The following is a 21,480-nucleotide window of genomic DNA, read 5'->3' as shown; positions in this document are numbered from 1 at the left end:
AAGGAGATCAAAGATCTTTCCAATGATCAAAATACTTACATCAATTTTAACATCCTCCCATATTTTTGATAGGCTCTAGGGACGATCGCTTTTAAGAGGCGTAGTGTTAACATGGCAAATGTTAACAACTACTTAATAAAAGTAATAACGCGTAGTCAGCAATAATGAGTAAAGCATAGAGGAAATGCATCTTTAGTTGCACAATATTTCCCACAGCAAAAGCCAGGCGCTTTCATCAGCATAAAAGCTCATTTTGCGGTATGAAGCGGAAATCCAACACGCGCAACCCAAATAAGCCAATTCGGAGAATCGGCAACAACATCAAGGCAGCAGTTGGCCAGTGCAACTTAGCTTAGCTTTTAAGTAAACTAGTAATAACCCCCGATAATCGGGGGACTCCGTTATTTAAAATGAAAAAAATAAAAAAAAAAAATTTTATAAAAACTCAATTTATTCAAGTACTTCATGGGAAACTACATTCGTAGTGGTTTTATTTTGGTCGTAAGTCTTAACTTTGATATCTTGAGAAGATCGTACTCGACTCAATGCGACATACAGCTGGCCATGCGTAAAACAATCCTCCTTGAGGAAAACACCAACTCTTGCTAGAGTCTGCCCTTGAGATTTGTTTATTGTTATTGCGAATGCTACAATTATTGGAAATTGGCGACGCTTTAAAATAAAAGGAAGTGTTGATTCGCTGGGCTGTAAATTTATACGGGGCAATAAAATTTGTTTCCCTTGTGATTCACCGGTTAAAATTTCGACCTTCAAACAATTACAATGTAGTGCTTTTACTATCAAGCGAATCTCATTGACCAACCCTTCATATGTATTAAGATTGCGGACTAACATCACAACTGTTCCAACCTTAAGCCTTAACTCATGAGGCGCTACTCCGCTGAAATTAAGGGAGTTTAGAAATTCTGTCGGCAATCCGACATGCTCTTGAGGATCTTCAGAAACGACAATATCCACGCTATAATATACCCTTTCTTCACCGGCCAACATATTTACTATTTCGCTATTTATTATTGTACAGTGATCATTTTTTGGACACAAAATTGCCCGATCCTTCAAATGGTTTTGACTAATAACACCAGACTGAGGCTGAAATACCCAATCCACTAAATTTTCATTTAGCAAAATTATCTCTTCTGGTATATTGATTTTCGACTCTGGAGAGAGCTCTCGACCTTCTCCAACACGCAAAAGAAAACTGTTGTATAAGGATTCTTTAGAACGCATATTCGTTGAGAGTTTGAGACACCTAAAAAATTTCCAAAGTGAGCACCGTTTCAAACAATTACCAACTATAGCGGCGCGTGAGCTATTGGGCACCACAGGAAGAACTTGCCTGAAATCACCACCTAATAAAATAACCTTTCCACCAAAAGGTATTTCATTGTGGTGAATATCACGTAATAATCGATCAGAGCAAAAGTAGCATGCTAATTCGGCGAGCATTGCGATTTTCTTCTCTGGCCCTCTGTTCCTCTTCGCGTTCAACCTGCGCCATATGCTTATACTCATTTGCCAAGGGGTTAATATTTGAAAGCATTTCGTGGATTTCACTCAGCAAATACCTATCGCAGTTTGAATTATATCAGTTGCTTGATCCGTGTCAAGAATAAACAGCTGGGCGTAGGAGGATTCTGAAGGATGATCTGCATGCAATGGACCTACCCTATGATAAATTGATCCATGTATTCGGAAGCAATATGGTCCGCGCCCTGTAGGCTCCGCAATTTTCGCTTCGGATGATGCAAAAGCAAACGAACTATTTAGCTGCCGAATATTCTCCAAATAGTGTCCCCGCCAAGAGCTCAAATCATTTTCTAACACAGCTTTCAAAAACTCAGGTACACGTAATTCTTGAAGTTTAACTTTTCCGCCATGGCATCATGTCGTAAAGCCATTTCTTACCTAGTAACAATTTCAACCAAATATTAAGACAATAAGTATGTATATACATATATTACGAATATAAAACAATGAAAAGTACAGGTACCTTTTCACTTCCGAAATGTTTTGCTTTACAGTGTAAACATATATTAGTCAAACCCCCAAGCGAACTATACTCCGGAACTACGGAGTTTAGGGCAGCTTTGAAATAACTTGCCATAGATCCTGCATGACTACGGCTCTAATAAAACAGGTCAATTCATATACATACATACATTAACAATTAAAAATTCCTTTTTATTTATAACATTCACCTCTTCTCTTCGACCTGTTAAACTCCTTTTTCGTCTAATTCGCCTTTGGTTTGGCATTTTATTTTTAATAATTAATCTGAATCTGAACTGAAATTCGTTGTAGTATGTATGTATTCGCTGGTAATAGCCGCCTTGACTTTTGGAAGAAAACTGAACTGACTCAAAGCTTACCTAACGAAATAACAATTCAAATCAAAATAACGCCGACAACAATATTTCTGTTAGATTTTGCACTTGCGTCTTCGCCCATACATATGTATATACATTAGGGTGTCCGTTATTTACCAAATTGATTATTTTTGACGAAACGCCCCCTAAACTTTTAGTTTTCCATCTAAAAAAAAATATCAGACCATAAAAAGCCCTTAATTTTCATAATAAACCTTGCCCCAAACACGATACATTTCCCACTGAAATTACATGGGATTTTGCCACTTTTTACGAATATTTTTTTTTTCTCTGGAACTTTCTCGTTTGTAGGAATTAAAAAGTCATATTCTTGTACAGAATTGAATGCTCTACAAAATAAGTCTGGACAATTTTTCGATATACTCACTCCTTTAAAAGTTATTCAAGGTTAAAGTTAACTTCTGGGTATTTTCTGGAATTTTCGAACTTTTAAGAAGATTGATTTTTTTGTAAAATTCAATTGTTTATTCAAAAAAATATAATTTCTCTGATGTTACGACAGAAAAACTCTGAAACATGAAGAGTAATTAATTACATGTTGTTAGCGATTAATAATAAGTTCATTTAATTTTCATATATGAGTTATACTGTGCAATTTGGCATCACCATGATCAGGTGTTTCGGCATTTCTACCGTTGTTTGGGTCAGAACATTGTGCAGTATACAAAAACAACTAGAGGCACAATTATCAGGTGATGCGTTTTAGCTTGGCACATCAAAAAAAAATATTCAACTGTAACTAAGGAATGTTTAATAAAGGAAATCTGATGTACTCAAATGGTTTAAATTTGATTTGATTTGCAATTTTTCTTATTTTTTTATCTTATCTTGTAGAACTTAATAAGACAAGACAATAAAACGGATTCGATTTTTTGAAACCGAGTTTTATGAAATTTCGAAAATCATTTTTTTTCACTCTGTTCTAGATAAGAATCAGAGTAGAGCCGGATTTATGACCAACAAAAAATTATATTTTTTTGAATAAACAATTAAATTTTACAAAAAAAATCAATCTTCCGTAAAAGTTCGAAAATTCCAGAAAATACCCAGAAGTTAACTTTAACCTTGAATAACTTTTGAAGGAGTGAGTATATCGAAAAATTGTCCAGACTTATTTTGTAGAGCATTCAATTCTGTACAAGAATATGACTTTTTAATTCCTACAAACGAGAAAGTTCCAGAGAAAAAAAAAATATTCGTAAAAAGTGGCAAAATCCCATGTAATTTCAGTGGGAAATGTATCGTGTTTGGGGCAAGGTTTATTATGAAAATTAAGGGCTTTTTATGGTCTGATATTTTTGTTTAGATGGAAAGCTAAAAGTTTAGGGGGCGTCTCGTCAAAAATAATCAATTTGGTAAATAACGGACACCCTAATATACATACATATGTTTTTTTTTTTTTTTTTTTTTTTTTTTTTTTTTTTTGCCGGAGGGGCAATCTAACATAGATACTGCTACTTTGCAGTAGCAGTATGTATGTTTGAATAAAAAACAAAGTAGAGTGCGCATGTCAAAGTGTAGTGTTCCTTAGCTCGTACATAAATATTCGTGCAACATAGAAGAGAGCGTATGTCAAATCGTAGATAGCGCCTTAGCGCATGCATATGTATGTATGTACCAGTGCACATGCCAAAGCAAACATTTGTAATTTGTAATATTCGTCACTTTAGAATCTCTTTTCTTGCTCTCTCGCTTGCAGCTGATCTGTTTTCTGAGCTGGCAACAAAACACAATCAGGGTGCCGTCAACCAGCAGTTAGTGAAAAAGGCGGGATGCCAGAAAAGCAGCGCTATAATTATCTGACGAAATTAGTGTGAAATGAAACTGTGCGAACATATTTTGGCAAAATAAATGTTTATGTAAATTAATTAATGATTTTGCATTTTAGCATTTACATATATATGTATGTATGCATTTTCAAAGTGTTCAATTTAGTGTTTTGTATAATTTATTAAATACCCAAGTTAATATTTTTCAGCAGTGGCATCATTGGCAAATGTTATAAAAAATGCGAGTTTTGACAGCTCTCTCTCGAACCAAAGAGTCTCGTATCAAGTTATCTATGCTTATTGTCATTTTGCTACCGAGCAGACAACATTGGTGTTGTTAGATTTCGCACTTGCGCCTTCGCGTATGTGGGTATGTGTGTAAAGAAAGCAAATGACAGAAACATTTTTAATTATTCATTCTCTTACATATGTTTATGCTCTTTTCTGTGGAAGGGCTGCTTATATTAGCTTAATGTAAAAATTTAATAAATTTAAACGCAAATATATCAAAAGTGGTTCAATGAATTTAAAATCTGTAAAATTTGTGCAAAGTTTCAGATCGCACACTTTAATTTGATGTATTATTTGTCTCTGTACGTTTTGTAGATCTCTGGAAATAAGCGCCTTGTCTTAGAATAATATATAGATTAATTTTTAAGTTTTAGCCTTAGCTCTGTAATGAAACGAACAAGTAATAAATAAATTTTTTTTTTTAAAGAAATTAACATAAAATTTCTTAACTTGTAGTATGTATGTATGTACATATATTAAAATTATGCATAGAGAAGTAAGAAAATATGCATATATGTATGTATGTTTTATTTTTCTCTCTAGCTTTTTCTTTTTTTTTAATGCCTTTGCTTATTTAGTGTTTGCAATTGTTTTTGTTAAACATATGGGGTGTTACCTGAGAAATTTGTAAGTAAATACTTGAATTCGTTATTTTGATTGTTAACCCTTTACCTGGCCATGTGACAGAAATGTTACAAACCCTATTTTAGACTGTAATTTTACCATTCTTATTTAATATAGTGATATTGGTTTTTGTAACACAACTGGTACAAACTGTGAATAGTATAAAAGTAATAAGACAGAGCGAGACATCCCTATTGTAACGTATTTTTGTGCCAAAGGTGTAGTTTGGTGATTTCACAACAAGTTCTGAAATTGGTGACGAAAAGCGGTTTTTGTGAATGTGAAAAACGTGTTTGTTTGTTTAAATACATTGGGTGAGCATGTAATTTAGTGATTTTACTAAGTGAAATCGAAAAAAAATTTCATTCGTCTTTTCTATATTGTATTTATTGTTTGTTATATATATGTCACATTGCCTTACAGCGCGAATATATTTTTAGCAGAATGTCTAAAACTTTGAGCAAGGGTAAAATTCTAGAAATTCTTGATGAGAGTGAAGATGGACTCGATTTTGATGATGATGATGATGTGGATGATCCTAGTTATAATGAAGAGTTGGTACATGCTGATTTTGATGAAGTGGTTGAGAATATATTAGAAGATATTGAAAATGAAAATATGGAATTGTGTGCAGATCCGTCGAACGATGTTCCGCCCATTTTGGCAGAGAGAGCACAAAAACATAAAAACCTTACAATGATATTCTCTGGAAAAAAAAAAGAATTTAGTTTTGGAAGAGCACCAATTGCGTTTTACAGGCAATACATCATTGCCCGATGATATAAAGATTATCGAAGCGCCAATTGAATATTTCTTGTACTTATTTCCAAAAGAATTGATAAAGTTTATTGCCAATGAAACAAATTTGTATGTATGTTGTCCAAAAGGACGTTAATGATCCATTTCGTGTATTAGAAATGGATATTCAGCAATTTATTGGAATAGTTGATATGATGTCCTTAGTACAACTTCCTAATGTACCCAGTCAATGGAGCAAAATTGGTACATCCATGATACAAGAAGCGATGCCGCTGAAAAAAATTGAAAATTTACGACGTCGCATACACTTTAACGACAACAGCAAAAATTTGTCGTCTACTGATAAAAATGTTGACAGAATGTACAAAATACGCCCGATCCTGGATGAGTTAAATAAGAGTTTTGCAAAAGTGCCTCCTGAACAACATCTATGCGTCGATGAACAAATATGTTCCACAAAAGCCCGAAGCTTTTTGAAACGCTACTTGCCAAACAAGCCTCATAAATGGGGCTACAAAATATTTGTTCTCTGCGGGGCAACTGGATTTGCTTACAAAATTGAACCGGAAATTGGGAAAGAAAATATCGTTGGTGATAACGAGCCGGATTCGGGAGCCTCTTCCAATGAAGTCATGAGACTGTCACGTATGATTCCACGAAACCAAAATTTCAAATTTTATTTCGACAATTATTTTACTTCAATTCCACTGCTCGTATACTTGGCAAATGAAGGTATATTCAGTGTGGGAACAATTCGGAGGAATAGAATTCCCAATTGTAAGCTAACAAGCGAAAAAGAAATGATGAAAAAAGAGAGAGGATCTGGCATAGAGTACGTGTGTCAGGCTGAAGGAATCGACATTTCAACAGTTTCGTGGAAAGATAGTAAGATTGTAAATCTCGCATCGACTTTCCTTGGTGAAATACCAAAACGTAAAGTAAAAAGGTACGATAAAATTCAAAAGAAGTACGTTGAAATTGATCGTCCGTCTATTTTTGGTGAATACAACGCGCATATGGGTGGTGTAGACCTTATTGATTCCATCATGGGAAGATATAAAATAAAACTTCGAAGTACAAGATGGCAAGTTCGAGTATTTTACCACCTATTAGATTTAGTGATGGCAAACGCTTGGCTTCTATATAAAAAAAAATCGATCCAATAACACAGAAAAGTTGTTGCCTGCGGCAGAGTTTCGCTTACAGATCGCGGAAACACTTTTAAAATACGGACAAAAAATCAACGTCAAGAGCACTAGACCCCTCGAGCCACAAATACAAGCGAAAAAACGCAAAGGACCAGCGCAGCACGCCCCTCCACAACCTCTACGACTTGATCAAGTTGGTCATTGGCCAATATGGACGGAAAAGAGGATAAGATGCAAGATGCCTAATTGCCAAGGAGCTACCCAAACAATGTGTGAAAAATGCGGAATTGCATTGTGCTACAACAAGAATAATAACTGTTACCGTGCATACCATTTCACACAAATTTAACTTTCCCTTGCCAGGCAATGTAACAAAAGATATTTTCTTAAATAAATAGTAAAAAAAAATTAAAAAATAAAATCTAAGAAAGTTGTATTTATATTTTGACTGACGCTACCGAAAAACAAAAAAATATTCAAAATTTGTGGCCTTGCCCGATTAAGGGTTAAATTGTTGTGTGTGGAAGCACAAACGTAAGCATATAAGGCGATCACTTTTTGTATATATATATTGGAGATGTATGTATATTTATTTTATATCGGAATTTTGATTTTTTCTGTGTGTTATATTAACCAAACGGATATTTTATTACAGGTTTTATGTATGATTACATATATAAAACTGTAACTTTAGGCATACATACTCACTTTATCTTCCCGCAAGGGTTTTTTGTGGGATAATAGTACATAAGTATGTGTAAATGTGTGTAAGGCCAAAAAACCCTTGCGAGAAGATAAAGTGAAATAAAAATAATACTAATAATTATATACAAACATTTTTTGATTTTGATAATTTATGCGGTGAATACGTATACGTGTTCGCAAATTTATATTATATCATTAAATTAATCTATATATATAAAATTAAGTGGCAAAACTTCCTGTTCGCATACTCCTCCTAGACGGCTTGCCCGATTTCAATGAAATTTTCAGGGGTGATTGGGGTGTGTGTGGATGGTGCACATAAGAAATTTAATGTGTGTATCATTGCACGTTTTGCAAAAAAAAAAACAATACATCCCGCCTATACAAATTCTAATGAAATAATGGTTTGCCGCAAGATTGGCAGTCCTGTCAAATGCCTTTTACTAATAAACAGAAACAACTGGCGGATGTTTACAATTAATAAAAAAACATTGACATCGCATGTTGATTGTTTTTGCCTGCCATTCGTTCTTTCTATGGATGACTGTCAAGCTAACAAGACATACAGAACGTAAGTGTTCCGAATGCACTGAGTGTATCAAAAAAAAATGTTTCAACATTGTGTGTATTTTTCTCAGATTTCAACGTGATTAACATTCTGCGTACAACACAAAGCAAATGAGTATTGTTGTTGTTTCATATGTGATGCAATGCGGTTCGATTGTCGCTTGAAAATGCGCGGTGTGTGTAAAAAAAAGTATTTCAACATTGTGTATTTTTTCCAGATTTAATTCCATCGATTTGCTACATTTATTCGAACCGATTTTGTGTTTTCTGCTGACCGTGCAACACACACAAAGCAAGTTAGTATTGTTATTGTTTCGTAAGTGCTTCCATGCGGTACGCAAATACACTGTTGGTGGGTCTTATTGCATATGCGTTTGTGGGTAAAATATGTACATAGTTTAAGATGTAGTTTTAGGTTAATTTTTCCATTTTTATTTATGTACTTCAAATATGCATATTTTTATTTATGTACTGCAAATATGCATACTCTAGCACGACCACCGGGGACAACACTAACTACCTTTTTCGAGTTGTGCGAAAACGATGAATTTGCAAGAACATTGCTATATTCCGAAATACCACAATATTTCACTTGGAATCCATCATCGAAAACATTTCAACGACGAAAGCAAGGGGAGCGTGTTGACGGTTATCCAAATGTCCGTAAAACCGATGCCAAAAGACGCATTTACACCATCCATCCGAACACCGCCGAATGTTTTTATTTGCTTCTGCTATTAGTCAACGTATTCGGACCAAGATCATTTGATGATTTGAAAACTGTTGACGGTCAGTTATGTGCGACGTATCGTGAAGCATGTCAGCGATTGCATTTGTTAGAAGATGATATGCATTAGGACACCGCACTTCATGACGCATCACTCACATCTCATCCAAAACAAATACGCGTACTATTCACCATAATAATATCTACATGCCTTCGGTCAAATCCGCAATAACTGTGGAATAAGTACAAAGACTGCATGACCGAGGACTTATTAATTTTGGCGCGTAATCGAGCATCGGACGCAGACTTGCTATATACATTACAAATGTATAATTCTGATTTGATATTGGTTGAAGATCTGTGCCTTACAATTGCGAATAAGGCATTAGCGCAACTTGGCATTACTGCGCCCAGTCATTGACCATGAGCTTCAACGTGAACAACAATACGATTGCAATGAATTGCGTGCTTTCACACAAGCTAACATTACTAAATTGAATATTCAGAAGAAAAATGCTTATGATAAGATTACGCGCGGTTGACAATAACGCCGGTGGATTCTACTTTCTTGATCTGCGTTGAAATTACCGTTGAACATCCAAGTCGTTGAAACACCAACGTGCAACATATCGAGGAATTTAACAATGGCAAAAGTTTTGCGAGGAGCTGGAATAGTTCTATGGGATGAGTGCCAAATTGCTAACAACAAGTCATTAGAAGCATTCAATAGAACAATGCAAGATTTACGCCAAAAGCAACAAATTTTTGGCGGAGCATTAGTCTTATTATCCGGCGATTTTCGGTAAACTTTGTCAGTCATTCCTCGATCAACTCCTGCCGAGGAAATAAACATATGTTTAAAATCGTCAGTTTTGTGGAGACATGTTCAAAGGCTGACTCTTACCATCAACATGCGAGTCAAATTGCAAAATGATCGATCCGCAGCGGCATTTTCGAAGCAGTTGTTGGACATTGGCGAAGGCAAAATACCAATCGATGATACCGGTTTGATCACATTGCCGAACAACTTTTGTACACTTTTACAACCGAAAAAAGAATTGATTGAAAGTGTATTTCCGAATATTGTTCAACACTATCAACGCCACGATTATTTAAGTGAACGCGCAATATTGGCACCGAAAAATGTACACGTCAACGAAATCAATTTTGCCATTCAAGAAAAACTGCCAGGAGAAGCTACAACATATATGTACATCGATTGATAGCGTTTTAAATCAAGATGAAGTAGTCAATTATCCAACTGAATTCTTGAATTCTTTGGATCCCCCGGTCTGCCACCGCATCGTTTGGTCCTGAAAGTCGGTTCACCCATTATACTTCTACGAAATCTGAAGCCACCGACTTTGTGTAATGGCACAAGACTTTCAGTCAAAAAATTGTGGCCAAATTTGATTGAAGCAACAATACTAAATGGCAAGGCAGCAGGTGAAGTTGTACTCTTACCACGCATTCCCATGATTCCAACGGACATGCCGTTTGAATTTAAGCGCTTGCAGTTCCCAGTACGTCTTGCCTTTGTGATGATCATCAACAAATCGCAAGGGCAAACGTTCCAAGTGTGCGGCATCAATTTGGAAGGACCGTGCTTCTCCCACGGCCAATTGTTCGACGCATGCTCGAGAGTGGGAACACCAAGGTGCTTATTCATTTACGCGCCAGGTGGAAAAACCAAAAATGTTGTATACCAATATGTTTTATAAATGTTTTATAAATAAGTAACAGTTTTACAACAATAAATAAAACACAAAGTAAAAACCCTAAAGAGTTTTAATCGATTTAGGTGTAGCGAAACGCACAGGGTAACAGCTAGTTAATAATAAAAGTTTCAAATCTATTTTTCTTTTCATTTTTATTTACACATTTGCTCATATTATCAATTTTTTAATTGTATTTCAAAGCAAAATATTTCCAAGCTCAAAGCTTACAATTTAATTCTATAAAAGCAATCGGAAAAATCAAAAGAGGTTAAACCAAGAACACCTCAATTATTAGAAATTCCGAAAATGGCTGATGATGATAAATCACAAAGCACACCTGCAGAAGCTACACGCTCAAGGCAGGGTGTCAAACAAAAAAGAACCAAAGATAATTCAGTGTCAAGGTTCATAACTGAAAGTGACAGTTTTGTTAGATACTTCCCCGATTAATGATAACACAGAATCGGCTCTAAATTTAAAAATTCAAAGCATAGATAGCATATGGGCACGCCTTCTGGCAGCATACGATGCAGCACTAGATACTGACGATGCTGAACTACCAGAAAACATGAAAGCTTCGGCGTCAGCTAAATATGAAAACTGCCTCGAACAATATGAAATTACGAAGGCAATGATATTGGACCAAATAAATTTATTAAGGCCATGTAGAGCCACTACTCCTCCCCCGACAGTAGTTACTACTTAAAAAGAAGAAATAGATACAGGTATATTCTAAGTGCCAGCTTGTGACACTGAAGTTTTTCACGGAGGTTATGAGCAGTGGCCGTCCTTCCGGGACATGTTCACTGCCGTACACATTAACCATCCCAAACTTTCACAAGCTCAAAAGCTGTACCATCTCAGATACAAAACAAAAGGGGAAGCTGGCAGTATCGTCAAGCGTTTCGCTTTAAATGACGAAAACTTGAATCTGGCTTGGGAAGCACTGGTCGAAAGATACGAAAATGAAAGAGTATTGGTAGACAACCAAATAACAATTCTAATGAATTTATCAAAAATTCAACAAGAAACCAGCCAAGAGTTTCAAAAACTATACTCGACAGTGACTAATTGTTTATCTGTGTTAGAAACACAAAAGATTTCCACAGAATCGTGGGATCCTATCCTAGTTAATATTTGTGCAGCAACACTGCCTGATGCTGCTTTGCTACGATGGGAGCAATCACTAGTGGCAAGAAAGAAATCGCCAAAATGGCATCAAATGAAAGACTTCTTAACAACTCAGTACGAAATAGCTGAGCGAGTTGACAAGAAAATAATCAAGCCAAAAAATAATCAAAATGAGTCGAATAAAAACTTTTTTAAACCCCAAGCCAACAATAATACACAATATAATAGGCACGTTAATAGAAGCCAAACATTTGTGACAAATCAAAGAAATCATTGGCAATCATTATGTGAAATATGTAAAGGAGGTCACAATATAATTTCTTGCGAGAAGTTTAAAAAAATGTCTTTTTCAGATAGAAACAATCTTGTCCGACAACATAAACTTTGCATCAACTGTCTGTCCAATTCTCATGGGACAAAAGACTGTGAAAGCAAATTTAATTGTGTGTACTGTCAACGAATCATCAAAATCAATTTCATAAAACCACCGGGTTAGTCACTACAACCAAAAGTGATAATCCCGAAATATCAAATCCCGAAAAAAGGGAAGAACAACCATGTTGCTCTAAGGCAGCAAAAATTCAAGCTCTTCATTTAGAGAATGAAAGCAAAATTATTTTACCCACTGGGGTCATCGCTATTGAACATAGAGGAGAATTATTTAAATTAAGACCATTAATAGATCAAGGTTCTAAAAGATCCTTTATATCATCTAAAGCTCAAAGTCCGGCTCGAAGGACCATGTTTAATTCCACAGTTTATTTGGGTATTCAAAAATGACTTACACCCGCGAGAAAATGAAAATACGCGGGTTATTGGTTGTACCATTCCCTTTAATTTGTGTTATATCGGGGGATTTTTTAAGAGCTTGATAACTTTTTTTTAAAAAAAACGCATAAAATTTGCAAAATCTCATCGGTTCTTTATTTGAAACGTTAGATTGGTTCATGACATTTACTTTTTGAAGATAATTTCATTTAAATGTTGACCGCGGCTGCGTCTTAGGTTCCATTCGGAAAGTCCAATTTTGGGCAACTTTTTCGAGCATTTCGGCCGGAATAGCCCGAATTTCTTCGGAAATGTTGTCTTCCAAAGCTGGAATAGTTGCTGGCTTATTTCTGTAGACTTTAGGCTTGACGTAGCCCCACAAAAAATAGTCTAAAGGCGTTAAATCGCATGATCTTGGTGGCCAACTGCCCATGCATCCCGAAAAATGCACTGTTTGGTATGGTTTGTACGCTGGTGGAATCATTGGACCGTATTTTTTCAAAGATGCTGTTGGACGCAACGTTACGGTGAATGGCGATCGCTATCGTTCGATGCTAACAAACTTTTTGTTGCCAAAAATGGAAGAACTGAACTTGGTTGACATGTGGTTTCAACAAGATGGCGCTACATGCCACACAGCTCGCGATTCTATGGCCATTTTGAGGGAAAACTTCGGAGAACAATTCATCTCAAGAAATGGACCCGTAAGTTGGCCACCAAGATCATGCGATTTAACGCCTTTAGACTATTTTTTGTGGGGCTACGTCAAGTCTAAAGTCTACAGAAATAAGCCAGCAACTATTCCAGCTTTGGAAGACAACATTTCCGAAGAAATTCGGGCTATTCCGGCCGAAATGCTCGAAAAAGTTGCCCAAAATTGGACTTTCCGAATGGACCACCTAAGACGCAGCCGCGGTCAACATTTAAATGAAATTATCTTCAAAAAGTAAATGTCATGAACCAATCTAACGTTTCAAATAAAGAACCGATGAGATTTTGCAAATTTTATGCGTTTTTTTTTTTTTTAAAGTTATCAAGCTCTTAAAAAATCACCCGATATATAAAATACAATACAATTGTAAATACATTTAAATGTTATCGGTACGGCCGAGTTTAATTAATCGCACTGCGAAAACTGTTGCTAAATTGGGTTGATCGCTCACAGGAACCGGGTTGAGACGAAATCTGGCGAAGATCCAATTATATGGTGCGTTGACGCGGCTTAGTATAGAGCGTAGTTGATGATTGAATTGTGAGTGTAGTTGATGATTGAATTGTGAGTGTTGAATTGTCCGCTTTCGCTTTTGCCCATCATGGAAGTATGGTGAGTTGTGTTGAGTTATTGTATTAGTATGGTGTCATCAGATGGTAAATTGAGCTGCGTTTTATTAGGTTGCGCCAGTTTTCTCGGGTAGAGTGGGGGCAAGCTGGACTCATTTAAACACCATAAAAGATATCTTATTTATTTATTTATTTATTAAATGAAAAATAATAATACAATTATTATCTTACAGAGTAAGAAACACTAGCTGCCAGGGCTTACGGCTTACTGCTCTAATAAAACTATATTGTCTTAGAATATTAATATATTAGCCAGTAAAAGGTAAATATGAGATCAATATTACTGTCAGTACAATTATTAAAATAATTGATGTTAGTAAAGGAAGTTATTTAGATCTAAGATAACTTACAATTAGATAATTAAATTAACTTTCTAAGGCCAGTTTTGGACAAAAATTCGGCTAACTTGTGAATGTTTTCCTTAGAAAAAACCTTGAGCATATTTGAAATGGGTTGGTCATCAAATAATGCGTTTCTAGTTGCGGTAAACTTAGTGCATTCATCGAGAAGATGTTTAACTGTAAACGATGGATAAGTGCAGAAATCGCAGCGTGGTCTATTTCAGCCGTTTAGCAGGTGCGAGTGCGTGACCATGGTATGCCCAATCCGAAGTCGAGTAAAAGCAATAATGTCATTTGTTCGGCAGGTGGGCGGAATATGAGGCTGCATGCCAGTTGTGTTGAAGTTCGAGTAATAGTTTTGCACACAATTCCAAGAATTGGTTTTCTGTTCTTTAAGGAAGTTATTGACGAGTAGGAAGATATCCTTTCTCACCATTTAATTAAAGGTAAATAATGGCTCCATTTCTACGGATTTTGCTTTCAGATCCGCTAATTCGTTGCCAATAATTCCACCGTGACCAGGAATCCACTTAATTTTGAATTTTTGTATAAGTTTGGAGCGTATTTCAGAAATTAGGGGTGCCTTGTTAGTAATATTTATGATACTAGCAATAGTTGACATACTGTCTGTGCAGATTATCGTCTTGTCGTTAGATTCTGAGGATGCTAGTATTGCGTTGTATACTGCAACCGCCTCTGCCGTATACACTGATTCATAATTTGGTAGATGCCCTGCTATTACTGTTTTCCCATCGGCTTGGACCACAGCGAATGACGTGTGGTTCTTCGACTTTGACCCATCGGTGTAGTACATTTTCCATTCGTTCCGAAAAGGAGCTCTGTATTCTTCAAAAAGGCGCTGGAATACGGTTGGGCTTGTGGTTGACATGGCGTGATTTGTTAAACCGATAAGGAAAGATGAGTAGCTTAAGTCCCAAGGTGGGGAACTGACGGGAGGCAGAAAAGATGGTTTCGAGTCTATTCCTAAAACTTTAGTGTATTGCAGCACTCCGTGCAATGTTGGCGTGCGTCTTGGTGTTTTATTAGCGGCCCATATCGTTGTTACAGTGACATACATAATACTATTTCTGCAGAGAAAGATCTTTGGGATAACCCTCATAGTGGTATATTCAATTCTTTTCTGTAAGGTAGGCATTCCAGCTTCGGCTAAGATGCTTTGAATTGGCGATGTTGGGAAGGCGCGTATACTCCCTCGAACGGCTGCATGATACGTCGAAGAGATCAGTTTTATATTACTCTTTGCACTATTTCCGTATATTGGTAAGCCATAGTCAATCTTCGACAATATTATAGCCTTAGTAACATTAACTAAAGTGTTTGGGTGGATCAGGCAGTGTTTAGAAGATAGATATTTAATAATATTTAACCTTACAGCTAAACTTTTTTAACCTAATACAGTGCTCTTTAAAAGTTAAACGTTTGTCGAAAGTAATTCCGAGAAACATAAGTTAGAAACATTTGAAATATTAATATTATTATGAACTAAGTTTAAATACGTACATTTATGTTTGCGGCGTTTGAAAATATTTGCACTTATTAAGCGACAGAGTCGCACCAGAACAATTTGACCAGTTAGAGATATCGGTTAGTATTTTTAAAAATTTATTTTAACAGTGTTTAGATTGCTGATTTTAGAATAGAGTAAAACGTCATCTGCATAAATAATGTGGGAAAAGTTCTTATGTTTGCTAATTATGTGGCTTAATTCATTAAAGGTGATAGCAAATAGCATTACGGAAAGAGGGGATCCTTGTGGGGTTCCATTTTGTTGGTTATGTAAACTGGAAAAAACGTTATTTACTTTTACTTTGAATTTGCGGTTGGTGAGAAAGGACTAGATAAAATGGTATATTTTATTACCAAATTTCCATTTTTCTAATTGTCGTAGAACTATGTGAGCTCCGACACGATCAAAGGCCTTTTCAAAATCCAGACTGAGCGTAGAGATATGATTGCGGGAAGACAAACCATATGAGACGAAACTTTCAAAAAGAAGGAGCGCATCGGAAGTTCCTTGCCCCTCTTTGAAAGCGAACTGATGTGGACTTATTAAACTATATTTCGAAGTATACCACATAATTCGTTTTGAAATGATTTTTTCTATTAATTTACTCATGCAACATATAAGTGAAATAGGTCTATAATTCAGAACTTCTGAGGACGGGTTAGTAGACTTTGGTATGGGAACAATGGTTGCAATTTTCCAGTTTTGTGGATAAATTACGTTTGTTAAAATTTGATTGTACAGATTGATTAATCGTAATTTAAGCGGTGGAGGCAAGGTTTTTATCATATCGTATGAAATTCTATCTGCGCTAGGAGTTTTCCCTGACAGAGAAGATATTGTACTTTCGAATTGTAGATAAGTGATTTCTGATTCTATTATTTTAGCTGGTGAGTTAAGCTGATTGTAGCTGCGACTCAGATTTTCATATTTTTTATCTATAAAAGCGGAACCAAAGTTCCCGTCGCTAGAATATGTAGACCAAGTGGAGGCAAACTGTTCAGCTATCGCCTTGGGGTCGAATATTGGACCAGTTGGGCTATTAACAAAATTTATATTGACTTGGGAAGGCGAGCCAGTTAGCATTTTAATGTCCGACCAAATATTTTTAGATTTAGAACTGGGATTTATTTCTGTAGTAAGTTTTTCTAAGCACATTCGTTTTGCTTCTTTAGTTTTTTTACGAAAAATAGCATTTGCTTTTTTGTATAAAATCAGGTTGGCTTCTGTTCTGGAACGCTTGTATTGTCTCCAGTTATGCTGTTTTAAATTTTTTAAGCTCTCCAACTCCTTTGACCAGTAAGGAACAACTTTTTTATGGGGTTTAGAAACAGTTTGCGGTATTAAAGGGATTTTGCTGATATTAGCCGCCTCTCTATTGACATTTTGTGATACCGGGATTTGATCGCAGAACAGAATTGCCTTTTGCGTGTATTTAGGCCAGTCTGCTTTTCCTGTCAGGAACTTTGGATTAGGAAAGGCTTTTGCAAAGGATGACGTTGCAATTTCAGTTACTATTGGGTAGTGGTCACTAGGGTGGGTCGATTCCGGACTGTTTTCGATTCGGGATTTCTAATAGTGCGGAAAAGTTGCCTTAGTACTTCCTGATTCCAATGCAACTTTTTGTTTTGAGATCGGATTGCATCTTCAACCCCAACTCCGGCCTCGAAATTTCGGAAATTCGCCTAAAATCGTGAAATTGTCTACCTAGCGACTGAAATACGCATCTCATGGCAAAATGTACAAAACAAAAGTTATTTGTCACGTCATTTGCTACCGAAATGGTATATGTGACCAACCAACCAACCATATGTCAGGCTTGTTTTAGTCTGAATCTGTGTCCAATTTATTGATAAAATCAGATTTTGTACTAAACTTTGCCACTTGTTGTCTGGATTTCAGTGTAGAGTGTATAAAACGATCACGAGATTGGGGGCCAATAACTTTAGAAGATGCCTCTGTCACCAGTTTGACGGTTCTCTCGACTGCCACGGTGTGAGAGGGGAATTCACTAAATTTCCATACCTCTGCGGTTAAAATTTGACTATTTTTGGAAAAGATCTTTATTTCTTATTAGTTTTATAACTCAATGAAAAAAAAATTATTATGAATGATGAAACACATAATTTTGTAGGAAATTTACTGCTCTATAAAAATGGTCTACTATGATATTTCGAATAAATTAAGCGTTTACGAGATATTCATCGTCAAACATCAATGCATATTAAGGTGGATCAAAAAAAAAAAATATTTTTTTTTCGTTTGGTACTCTGAAAAATAGGTTCCTAGACACTTTTCTGGTATTATTAGAGGATGGCGTTCGTTATATGTCCGGCTTGAGTTGGCAAGCCGACCATTAGCACGAAGCAGACCTTTCGTACACAGAAATGGATTTAGTACTAAGAGTGAGCTCTTTTTGTCAATTGGCTTCGATTCTCTTAGTAGTGACATCTCGCAGCTGAAGTGGCGCGACTGAGTATAAGTGATAAGAGCGACCTTTGCGTTTTCTAGGTAAAGGTGCGTCAGTATATCGCCTTGGGAGTACAGCGTGGGTTCTTTCTTCACTCTAATTTTGAGTCGCTTGATGAAATTGAACATGTAAGCGATTACCCTGAGTGCTCGGGGGTATGATGAAAATCGCTCCAGGATGTCAGTATAATCCAATGTCGTGTGAAAGGAGTCGATTTTTCGACTTTCTGGGACAATTATGTTGCGCATGGGCGATCGTGGCCAAGAATCGGGAGATTCTGTTAACCATCGAGGACCATTCCACCGAAGAGTGGTGGTGGCAAGGTGCAGAGGCTTGCACCCTCTTGTACCTAGATCGGCGGGATTGTCAGCACTGGCTACGAGTCGCCAACGTGTATTTATGCCAGTTTAACTCTGGTCGAGACCAAGGGTCTGATACACTTAGTAGAGACCAATGATGCTTGGCTAGGCCTAGCCTAGGGGTATGGGGCGGCTTTCAGGAAAGCCCTCAACCTCCCCTCTATCACTACCAGGGGCGTGGCAATAGCGTTCTTAACCTGTAAAACGCTCTAGCGGCTAAAGTATTTGACCTAGATAAACATACAAACCAATTTGGACATTTAACGAACATGAAAACAGATAAATCAACCGTGCGAAGTGATAGAAACATACCAAAGTTCATATATTTTCATACAAAATATATGGGGTCTAGCCAAGCACCATTGGTGCACTAAGGTGTAATATTATAATATCTTTTTTTCGTCCTTTTCGATACGATATCCTTGAATTTGTTTTCTAAATTCTATAGACAATAAAATTCTAGGAAGCTACCTGGAAGCGCAAGTCGACGTACAGGCCATTATCTAATCGAGTAGTTGTGGATTTGTAAACATCTTCACAATATCGATCTTCTGGGGTTGTTATTGATATAAGGGGGAGTTCTTCTAACTCCCAAAATTTCTTCAGTTGTGTATTGAGGTACTCGTTTGAGATTTCCTCTACTTGAGTTGTCATTGTTGTGACTGGTCCCGCAACTAGTCCACTTAGGACCCACCCGAAAATGGTATTTTGCGCCAGAAGTGTTTTTGTAACTTTCTGAACACCTTCGAGAATAATTTGGTCTCATACCACAATAGCTGACTTATAGAATGTCTAGTTGAGCGGGAGTGTTGCTCTTTGAGCGGGAGTGTTGGTTTCACTTAAGGTGTGAAACCTTTCGCCAATGCTATATAGCTTGGGAAATAAGGGAAATGGGGCAGATTTTGTTTGAGTTTTGTACTACCCTTCCGCCCATTCCCGTCATTTCAAAATTGGGTAGTTTTGTTGGCAGTTGTAGTCTATTTTGTGCCCTAGACGCTATTAATGATCATTGAGATCCTTGGTCTAATAAGGCCCTAAGTTTAAACAGTTCTCCTCGGTGCTCGATGGAGACCACTGCTGTGGATAATAATACACTGCCTTGGTTTACGCTGTGAAGTGTCTGAGTTTTTAAAGCCTTTGAGCAGCATGGTCCTTCTTCGCAATTTTCGGAATTTTGTAAGTCGGGATTTGCTGTTGCAACTAATCACGCAGCTCTTTTAACAGTTGGTACAAAGTGTTTTCGTTCTTACGAAATTGTTTCATTCGTTGATATTTAGTATTTTAAATTTCTCGCAAGATTTCAACCTGTGCCCTCCTTTACACAGTTCGCATGACGGGCGTTTGTTTTGTTCGGATGTAAACGATTGTGTTTTGTAAAAACTACGATTTAAGTTATTGTTGTTACTCGCTTGGGGCCTTATGAAGCTTCGTTTTAGGTCGTGTTGAACGTTTTTAGTTCTGACCATTTTTTATCTATCCTTTCCGCAATTTCATTTTGGGTGGTTAATCTTTCATTTGTTGCCAAGTTGGGCACTTTCTTCGTGATGAGAGCGATTGCTCCCACAAAGGTAATGATATTTCTGGTAATGCGGATGTGCATATATTTACCAGAATGGGGTCCCGATTGTCTGTGGGAATATTTTGTGTCGCTAGAACCGACAAGCAATTTGAAACAGTGGATTGAAGTCTTAAAAATTCTTCACTTCTGAATTTTTGGTAAATTCATTAATATGGTTATTTCGTTCTCGTAGCGAGCTTTTAAAGCTTCCCACGCATAATTGAAATTTTGTATCGGAGATGATACAATTTTTGCACTTGTGATAATTTTGTATGGTTTATGCTGTAAACACGTCCCGCAAGGACGGTCATTTTTCATAACCACCGTGAAGAATTTCAGTGTCACATGCTGGCACCTTGAGGTGGATGCCTGAACTCAGCTCATGGCTTTGAACTTGTGGCAGCTCTACTATCGGTTGTGGAGTAGGTGTAATTGCTTTAATTAATTTCAATGGATCGGAAATCATAGCCTTCGTCTTTTCGTATTGGTCTAAGCAGTTTTCATATTTGGAGTATACTGAAGATTTGAAATTTTCAGGTAGATCTGATTCTTCAAATTCTACAATTGCGTCATGCGCAGCTTGGAGACGTGCCCAGAAATTACCCAGATTTTATTTTTTGATTTCTAATACCGATTCAGAATTGTCTTGAATCGGTAAAGATGAAAATCGAGTACAGTATCGAATTAGACTGCCACTCTCAGCAATAAACTTAGTATATGAAATATCTTTCAGGTTTTTTTTGCTTTGTAGCACCTTGCTTTGAGCGTGTAGCTTCAGCAGGTGTACATGGGCTCTTATCTTCAGAAATCATTTTTTGTACTTTTAGATATTGTATCAATTTAGATTCCTTAGAATCTCTGTTCATTTAGATAATATGAGAATATTGAAAATATGAGAAAAGAAATTCTCTCAGTGTACTTCTGATAATAATAAATGCGTGTGAAATCTTTAAGATAAAAAGTTTTTATTTGTGTTGTATACGCAATGTATGTATTAGCTTTTTTCTACCAATTGTTATTCTGCCGAACGGATATCGTGGGAATAGATCGGCAGAATATCGGTGCAATGCAGGTATGCACTTTTGAACACATGTGAATTTGTAAAATTTTTAACAATGCTGTTTATACATACGTGTGGGTGTATATTGCATTAATTTTGTTTCCCACTTTTCGTTATGTTATATTGGCATGTACATATGTAAGAGGTGACTATTGTGCATATACATATGTATGTATGTTTGGTTTTGTTATTTTTCGTTTCTCTTTTAATT

This window comes from Bactrocera neohumeralis, unplaced genomic scaffold (assembly GCF_024586455.1).
Source record: "Bactrocera neohumeralis isolate Rockhampton unplaced genomic scaffold, APGP_CSIRO_Bneo_wtdbg2-racon-allhic-juicebox.fasta_v2 cluster10, whole genome shotgun sequence".
NCBI classification, from domain to species: domain Eukaryota; kingdom Metazoa; phylum Arthropoda; class Insecta; order Diptera; family Tephritidae; genus Bactrocera; species Bactrocera neohumeralis.
Note: the sequence above shows the minus strand (reverse complement) of the source record.